At 37.3% G+C, this 8,582-nt stretch overlaps 1 long non-coding RNA gene across 1 annotated transcript; it reads left to right on the top strand.

Annotated features, from left to right (window-relative positions):
* Nucleotides 1–6,909: 6,909 nt before the first annotated feature.
* LOC135774590 (uncharacterized) lies at nucleotides 6,910–8,360 on the top strand. The gene is made up of 3 exons (XR_010543752.2): nucleotides 6,910–7,684; nucleotides 7,831–7,896; nucleotides 8,172–8,360. It is a non-coding gene; the product is annotated as an uncharacterized lncRNA (long non-coding RNA).
* Nucleotides 8,361–8,582: the final 222 nt, after the last annotated feature.

Here is an 8,582-nt window from a genome sequence, read left to right as displayed (position 1 = left end):
GAAACATGCCCATATAAGGGAATAAAAGCGTCCCAGATGGAATATCTTCACTTTAGAGTTTCGTAGAGACATGGGGGTGGGCTCATTTTACTCGGTCATCCAATCAGTCTCTCAGGGTTGTCCCAGAGCTATTAAGCCACGCCCCTAGCAACAATTTTGGGTACCCTAGCAACATCTCCCATAGACTACCATTATAAAAAGCCAAGATGGATATCTTTGCACCAGAGTGTCATAGAGACATAGGGGTGGGCTCATTTTACTCAGACATCCAATCAGTCTCTTAAGATTCTTATTGAGGTATTAAGCCACGCCCCTAGCAACCAAATATGAGCACCCTAGCAACATAATAAACAAAGCCTTATATCTCTGGATCTGAACATCATAGAGACATGGGGGTTGGGTCTTTGGGTCATGTTAGCTTCATGCTAGCTTCATGCTAATTCTTGTTAGCATCATGCTAGCCTCATGCTAATTCATGTTAACTTCATGTTAGCTTCATGCTAATTCATGTTAGCATCATGCTAGCTTCATGCTAATTCATGTTAGCATCATGTTAGCTTCATGCTAATTCATGTTAGCATCATGCTAGCATCATGCTAACTCATGTTAGCATCATGCTAACGTCATGCTAATTCATGTTAGCATCATGTTAACGTCATGCTAATTCATGTTAGCATCATGCTAATTCATGTTAGCATCATGCTAACGTCATGCTAATTCATATTAGCATCATGTTAGCTTCATGCTAATTCATGCTAACTTCATGCTAATTCATGTTAGCATCATGTTAGCTTCATGCTAATTCATGTTAGCATCATGCTAACGTCATGCTAATCATGCTAGCATCATGCTAGCTTCATGCTAATCATGCTAGCATCATGCTAGCTTAATGCTAATCATGCTAGCATCATGCTAGCTTCGTGCTAATCATGCTAGCATCATACTAGCTTCATGCTAATCATGTTAGCATCATGCTAGCTTCATGCTAACATCATGCTAGTGTTACGGCCGGCTCGAAGCCGTGACAAATGTAAAGGAGGACATAGTCAGGTTGGTAAGTTGCAACAAAAGATATTTATTAATGTAAATATAAAACATAAAATAAGGAATAACCAAACCCAATATTGACCCTGTCAAACCCACAGATGGTTTAAGTGTCAGACAGAATCAAGTAACCCAATTATAACATCAAAATAAGTTTAGCTAAACCAAAACCAAACAAGCAGGAGAACAGGCCCCACAACAAACAGCATTGAGACTTTATAGAGAAGGAACAGGTGTAAGCAATTCTGTTGACGTGCCCTCAAGCCACGCCCACTGACCGGTCTTAGTGGAAGTAACGAGGGACTCGTCACACCTAGCTTCATGCTAATCATGCTAGCATCATGCTAAATCAGCCTAGCTTCCTACTTAAACATACTAACAGCCAGATTGCCTACTAAACTAAACTTCTATCAAACCGTTTTAAACGTTCAGGCTACGCTTTGTCAAGCCAACATAAAGTTTGTCAACAAACTTTTCTATCTAGTTATTATTATTATTATTATTAAGTTGGCTTGTGAAAGCCAACTTACTGAAATGCTATTTAAACTTATTATTATTATTCTTCTGATCCACAATTTTCTAAATCTAACTCCTCCTAGAGCTTTAACTCAACATACTCCAAACTCAGGTCAGACCTTCAGTCTGATCTGACTTGAGTTGCTATATCTTTTCTAACTGATGGGACCTTCCGAATTCCTAAACGGGGCGCTCAAACACCCCAAAATTCCCACTGACTTAACATTGAGACAAACTTTGACGGGTCATAGCTGCGAGTGAGAAACTTGTAGAAACTTGTGACTTACCACATCTAAGGAGTCTGACAGGCTGTGTAAGAACATACATCACAATGGGGTGTAAGCTGTACCCCTGGGGTGTAAGGGGCCCCCAAAATCTCCCATTGACTTATAATGGGGCAGGAAACATGCCCATATAAGGGAATAAAAGCGTCCCAGATGGAATATCTTCACTTTAGAGTGTCGTAGAGACATGGGGGTGGGCTCATTTTACTCGGTCATCCAATCAGTCTCTCAGGGTTGTCCCAGAGCTATTAAGCCACGCCCCTAGCAACAATTTTGGGTACCCTAGCAACATCTCCCATAGACTACCATTATAAAAAGCCAAGATGGATATCTTTGCACCAGAGTGTCATAGAGACATAGGGGTGGGCTCATTTTACTCAGACATCCAATCAGTCTCTTAAGATTCTTGTTGAGGTATTAAGCCACGCCCCTAGCAACCAAATATGAGCACCCTAGCAACATAATAAACAAAGCCTTATATCTCTGGATCTGAACATCATAGAGACATGGGGGTTGGGTCTTTGGGTCATGTTAGCTTCATGCTAGCTTCAAACTAAGTCATACTTGCTTCATGCTAGTTTCATGCTAGCTTTATGCTAATTTCATAATAAATCTTGCTAACTTCATGTTAAATCATGCTAGCTTCATGCTAGTTCATGTTAGCATCATGCTAGCTTCATGCTAATTCATGTTAGCTTCATGTTAACATCATGCTAGCTTCATGCTAATTTGTATTAGCATCATGCTAATTTCATGCTAATTCGTATTAACATCATGCTAGCTTCATGCTAATTCATGTTAACATCATGCTAGCTTCATGCTAATTCATGTTAACATCATGCTAGCTTTATGCTAATTCATGTTAGCATCATGCTAGCTTCATGCTAATTCATGTTAGCATCATGCTATCTTCATGCTAATTCATGTTAGCATCATGTTAACATCATGCTAATTCATGTTAGCATAATGTTAACATCATGCTAGCTTCATATTAATTCGTATTAGCATCATGCTAGCTTCATGTTAATTCGTATTAGGATCATGTTAGCTTCATGCTAATTCATGTTAGCATCATGCTAGCTTCATGCTAATTCATGTTAGCATCATGCTAGCTTCATGCTAATTCATGTTAGCATCATGCTAATTCATGTTAGCATCATGCTAGGTTCATGCTAGTTAATGTTAGCATCATGCTATCTTCATGTTAATTCATGTTAGCATCATGTTAACATCATGCTAACTTCATGCTGATTCGTATTAGCATCATGCTAGTTTCATGCTAATTCGTATTAGTATCATGCTAGCTTCATGCTAATTCGTATTAGCGTTATGTTAGCATCATGCTAATTTGTATTATCATCATGCTAGCTTCATGCTAATTCATGTTAGCATCATGCTAGCTTAATGCTAATTCATGTTAACATCATGTTAGCTTCATGCTAATTCATGTTAGCATCATGCTAGCATCATGCTAACTCATGTTAGCATCATGCTAACGTCATGCTAATTCATGTTAGCATCATGTTAACGTCATGCTAATTCATGTTAGCATCATGCTAATTCATGTTAGCATCATGCTAACGTCATGCTAATTCATATTAGCATCATGTTAGCTTCATGCTAATTCATGCTAATTCATGTTAGCATCATGTTAGCTTCATGCTAATTCATGTTAGCATCATGCTAACGTCATGCTAATCATGCTAGCATCATGCTAGCTTCATGCTAATCATGCTAGCATCATGCTAGCTTCATGCTAATCATGCTAGCATCATGCTAGCTTCGTGCTAATCATGCTAGCATCATACTAGCTTCATGCTAATCATGTTAGCATCATGCTAGCTTCATGCTAACATCATGCTAGTGTTACGGCCGGCTCGAAGCCGTGACAAATGTAAAGGAGGACATAGTCAGGTTGGTAAGTTGCAACAAAAGATATTTATTAATGTAAATATAAAACATAAAATAAGGAATAACCAAACCCAATATTGACCCTGTCAAACCCACAGATGGTTTAAGTGTCAGACAGAATCAAGTAACCCAATTATAACATCAAAATAAGTTTAGCTAAACCAAAACCAAACAAGCAGGAGAACAGGCCCCACAACAAACAGCATTGAGACTTTATAGAGAAGGAACAGGTGTAAGCAATTCTGTTGACGTGCCCTCAAGCCACGCCCACTGACCGGTCTTAGTGGAAGTAACGAGTGACTCGTCACACCTAGCTTCATGCTAATCATGCTAGCATCATGCTAAATCAGCCTAGCTTCCTACTTAAACATACTAACAGCCAGATTGCCTACTAAACTAAACTTCTATCAAACCGTTTTAAACGTTCAGGCTACGCTTTGTCAAGCCAACATAAAGTTTGTCAACAAACTTTTCTATCTAGTTATTATTATTATTATTATTAAGTTGGCTTGTGAAAGCCAACTTACTGAAATGCTATTTAAACTTATTATTATTATTCTTCTGATTCACAATTTTCTAAATCTAACTCCTCCTAGAGCTTTAACTCAACATACTCCAAACTCAGGTCAGACCTTCAGTCTGATCTGACTTGAGTTGCTATATCTTTTCTAACTGATGGGACCTTCCGAATTCCTAAACGGGGCGCTCAAACACCCCAAAATTCCCACTGACTTAACATTGAGACAAACTTTGACGGGTCATAGCTGCGAGTGAGAAACTTGTAGAAACTTGTGACTTACCACATCTAAGGAGTCTGACAGGCTGTGTAAGAACATACATCACAATGGGGTGTAAGCTGTACCCCTGGGGTGTAAGGGGCCCCCAAAATCTCCCATTGACTTATAATGGGGCAGGAAACATGCCCATATAAGGGAATAAAAGCGTCCCAGATGGAATATCTTCACTTTAGAGTGTCGTAGAGACATGGGGGTGGGCTCATTTTACTCGGTCCTCCAATCAGTCTCTCAGGGTTGTCCCAGAGCTATTAAGCCACGCCCCTAGCAACAATTTTGGGTACCCTAGCAACATCTCCCATAGACTACCATTATAAAAAGCCAAGATGGATATCTTTGCACCAGAGTGTCATAGAGACATAGGGGTGGGCTCATTTTACTCAGACATCCAATCAGTCTCTTAAGATTCTTGTTGAGGTATTAAGCCACGCCCCTAGCAACCAAATATGAGCACCCTAGCAACATAATAAACAAAGCCTTATATCTCTGGATCTGAACATCATAGAGACATGGGGGTTGGGTCTTTGGGTCATGTTAGCTTCATGCTAGCTTCATGCTAAGTCATACTTGCTTCATGCTAGTTTCATGCTAGCTTTATGCTAATTTCATAATAAATCTTGCTAACTTCATGTTAAATCATGCTAGCTTCATACTAATTCATGTTAGCATCATGCTAACTTCATGTTAATTCATGTTAGCATCATGCTAGCTTCATGCTAATTCATGTTAGCTTCATGCTAGCTTAATGCTAATTCATGTTAACATCATGCTAGCATCATGCTAATTCGTATTAGCATCATGCTAGCTTCATGCTAATTCATGTTAACATCATGCTAGCTTTATGCTAATTCATGTTAGCATCATGCTAGCTTCATGCTAATTCATGTTAACATCATTCTAGCTTCATGCTAATTCGTGTTAGCATCATGTTAACATCATGCTAATTCATGTTAGCATAATGTTAACATCATGCTAGCTTCATATTAATTCGTATTAGCATCATGCTAGCTTCATGTTAATTCGTATTAGGATCATGCTAGCTTCATGCTAATTCATGTTAGCATCATGCTAGCTTCATGCTAATTCATGTTAGCATCATGCTAGCTTCATGCTAATTCATGTTAGCATCATGTTAATTCATGTTAGCATCATGCTAGCTTCATGCTAGTTAATGTTAGCATCATGCTATCTTCATGTTAATTCATGTTAGCATCATGTTAACATCATGCTAACTTCATGCTGATTCGTATTAGCATCATGCTAGTTTCATGCTAATTCGTATTAGTATCATGCTAGCTTCATGCTAATTCGTATTAGCGTTATGTTAGCTTCATGCTAATTTGTATTATCATCATGCTAGCTTCATGCTAATTCATGTTAGCATCATGTTAGCTTAATGCTAATTCATGTTAACATCATGCTAGCATCATGCTAATTCGTATTAGCATCATGCTAGCTTCATGTTAATTCGTATTAGGATCAAGCTAGCTTCATGCTAATTCATGTTAGCATCATGCTAGCTTCATGCTAATTCATGTTAACATCATTCTAGCTTCATGCTAATTCGTATTAGCATCATGCTAATTCATGTTAGCATCATGCTAGCTTCATGCTAATTCATGTTAGCATCATGTTAACATCATGCTAGCTTCATGCTAATTCGTATTAGCACCATGCTAGCTTCATGCTAATTCGTATTAGCGTCATGCTAGCTTCATGTTAATTTGTATTAGCATCATGCTAGCTTCATGCTAATTCATGTTAGCATCATGCTAGCTTCATGCTAATTCATGTAAGCATCATGCTACCATCATGTTAACATCATGTTAGCTTCATGCTAATTAATGTTAGCATCATGCTAATTCATGTTAGCATCATGCTAGCTTCATGATAATTCATGTTAACATCATGTTAGCTTCATGCTAATTCATGTTAGCTTCATGTTAACATCATGCTAGCTTCATGCTAATTCGTATTAGCACCATGCTAGCTTCATGCTAATTCGTATTAGCGTCATGCTAGCTTCATGTTAATTTGTATTAGCATCATGCTAGCTTCATGCTAATTCATGTTAGCATCATGCTAGCTTCATGCTAATTCATGTTAGCATCATGCTAACATCATGTTAACATCATGCTAGCTTCATGATAATTCATGTTAACATCATGTTAGCTTCATGCTAATTCATGTTAGCTTCATGTTAACATAATGCTAGCTTTATGCTAAATCATGCTAGCTTGATGTTAAATTATCATGCTAGCTTCATGTTAAATCATGCTAGCTTCATGCTAACTCATGCTAGCTTATGTTTGCTTCATGGTAAATCATGCTAGCTGTTTTAAACTTTCAGGCCAGTGCCCGGTTGCATGAAACTTCTTAAGTAAGGGTTTCCCTGAGGGAGAAAAAATCCCTGAGGTAAGGGATTTCACTAAGAGCGTTGCAAGAAACCTCTTAACTGTCACCCTTACCTAAGTGTTTATACTAAGCGTTTCACAGTACTTTCTGACAACATACGGCAAAGACCGCCGCGGTTGCTATCGTTACCGCCTCTAACAGTAAACAGAACATAACGAACCACAAAGCCAAACCCTTGCTAAAATTACACTTTTATTAATATAATTGTGCTATGGAGAGTACAAACGTAACAGAAAACAAAAAACGTAAACCAAACTGGACAGAGGACGAAAAAGCAATTCTTTTAGAAGAATTCACAAAAAGAAAAAACATTCTCCAAAGCCGCTATAACCCATCAGTCACTCATTCACACAAATCGAAAGCCTGGCAGGAGATAACAGAAAAAATAAATTCAAGAAATCTTGCTGTCAAGCGAACAGTAGAAGAAGTTATGAAAAAGTATGAAAACATAGTGGTGAGTTCAAGAAAAGAAATTGCAAACAATAAAAAAGAATCTGGAAAGACCGGTAAGTAACGTTCATGCTCCTGCCTGATAAATTGTATCAAAAAGGTATCGCGCTTGGTATGGAACAATGTTACACCTGTTTTGTTATGTAAAGGAGGAGGGCCGCCGCCACAAGACCTATCCGACACAGCGAAATTGGTACAAGATATATTAGGGAAGGATTCTCCTACTCTAGTCGGTATTCCAGGCGTTCCTCAAAGCAGTTCGGGAAGCAGGTAAAATAATGCAAAAAGCGCTATAACCTAAATAACATATACATGCATGTATAAACTGCATTTTTTGTGTGCAGTTTGTAAAGCATATTTTGTTTTTTGTTAGTGGTTATAATAATAATAATAATGCTAATAATTTTACTTTTCAGCATACCTACTCATAACTGGGAAGATGTTCGTGTGACAAGCCCGACTCCCAGCAATACAGCGTCAAGGTAGTGACATAGGTTATTAGGTTTGATATATATATGGATCACAGGGGCTTACTTTTGGGGGACAGTGTAAATATATTTATTTATATATATATATATATATATATATATATATATAAATAAATATATTTACACTGTCCCCCAAAAGTAAGCCCCTGTGATCCATATATATATCAAACCTAATATATATATATATATATATATATAGGTTGCAACATATATATATATAACATTATATAACTGTTCGTTCAATAACTGGCTATTTGTTTTGTTTTCAGACGTTCGTTTGAGGAAAGAGGATTAGAAACCACCAAGGCTACATCAGGGTTGGCTGAACTTCAACGAGAAGTTCTTTTGCTGCAGAAGAGAAAAGCAGAGTTGGAGATTTCTAAAATAGAAATGGAAAAGGAAAACTTGAATATGCAGAATATAGTTCTGCAATACAAAATTAACAAACTTGCTCGAGATGGATTAATAACTTTAGAACCAGTAGGGGAAGAGTAACACAATTTTTGATCTGTTGATAGAGTGTTTATTATTCAAATGATTTGTAATATTAAATATTTAATTACTATATAACAATACTATACTATATAACAATACTATATTTAATAACTATAACAATACATAACCAATGTGATTTTGCTTACTCTAAATGTTTTATGTCTGTTTTTTATTTATAATTAAGC

This window comes from Paramisgurnus dabryanus, chromosome 5 (genome assembly GCF_030506205.2).
Source record: "Paramisgurnus dabryanus chromosome 5, PD_genome_1.1, whole genome shotgun sequence".
In the NCBI taxonomy this organism is placed as follows: domain Eukaryota; kingdom Metazoa; phylum Chordata; class Actinopteri; order Cypriniformes; family Cobitidae; genus Paramisgurnus; species Paramisgurnus dabryanus.
The sequence above is the reverse complement of the archived record's forward strand: the minus strand, read 5'-3'. Positions and strand labels throughout refer to the sequence as shown.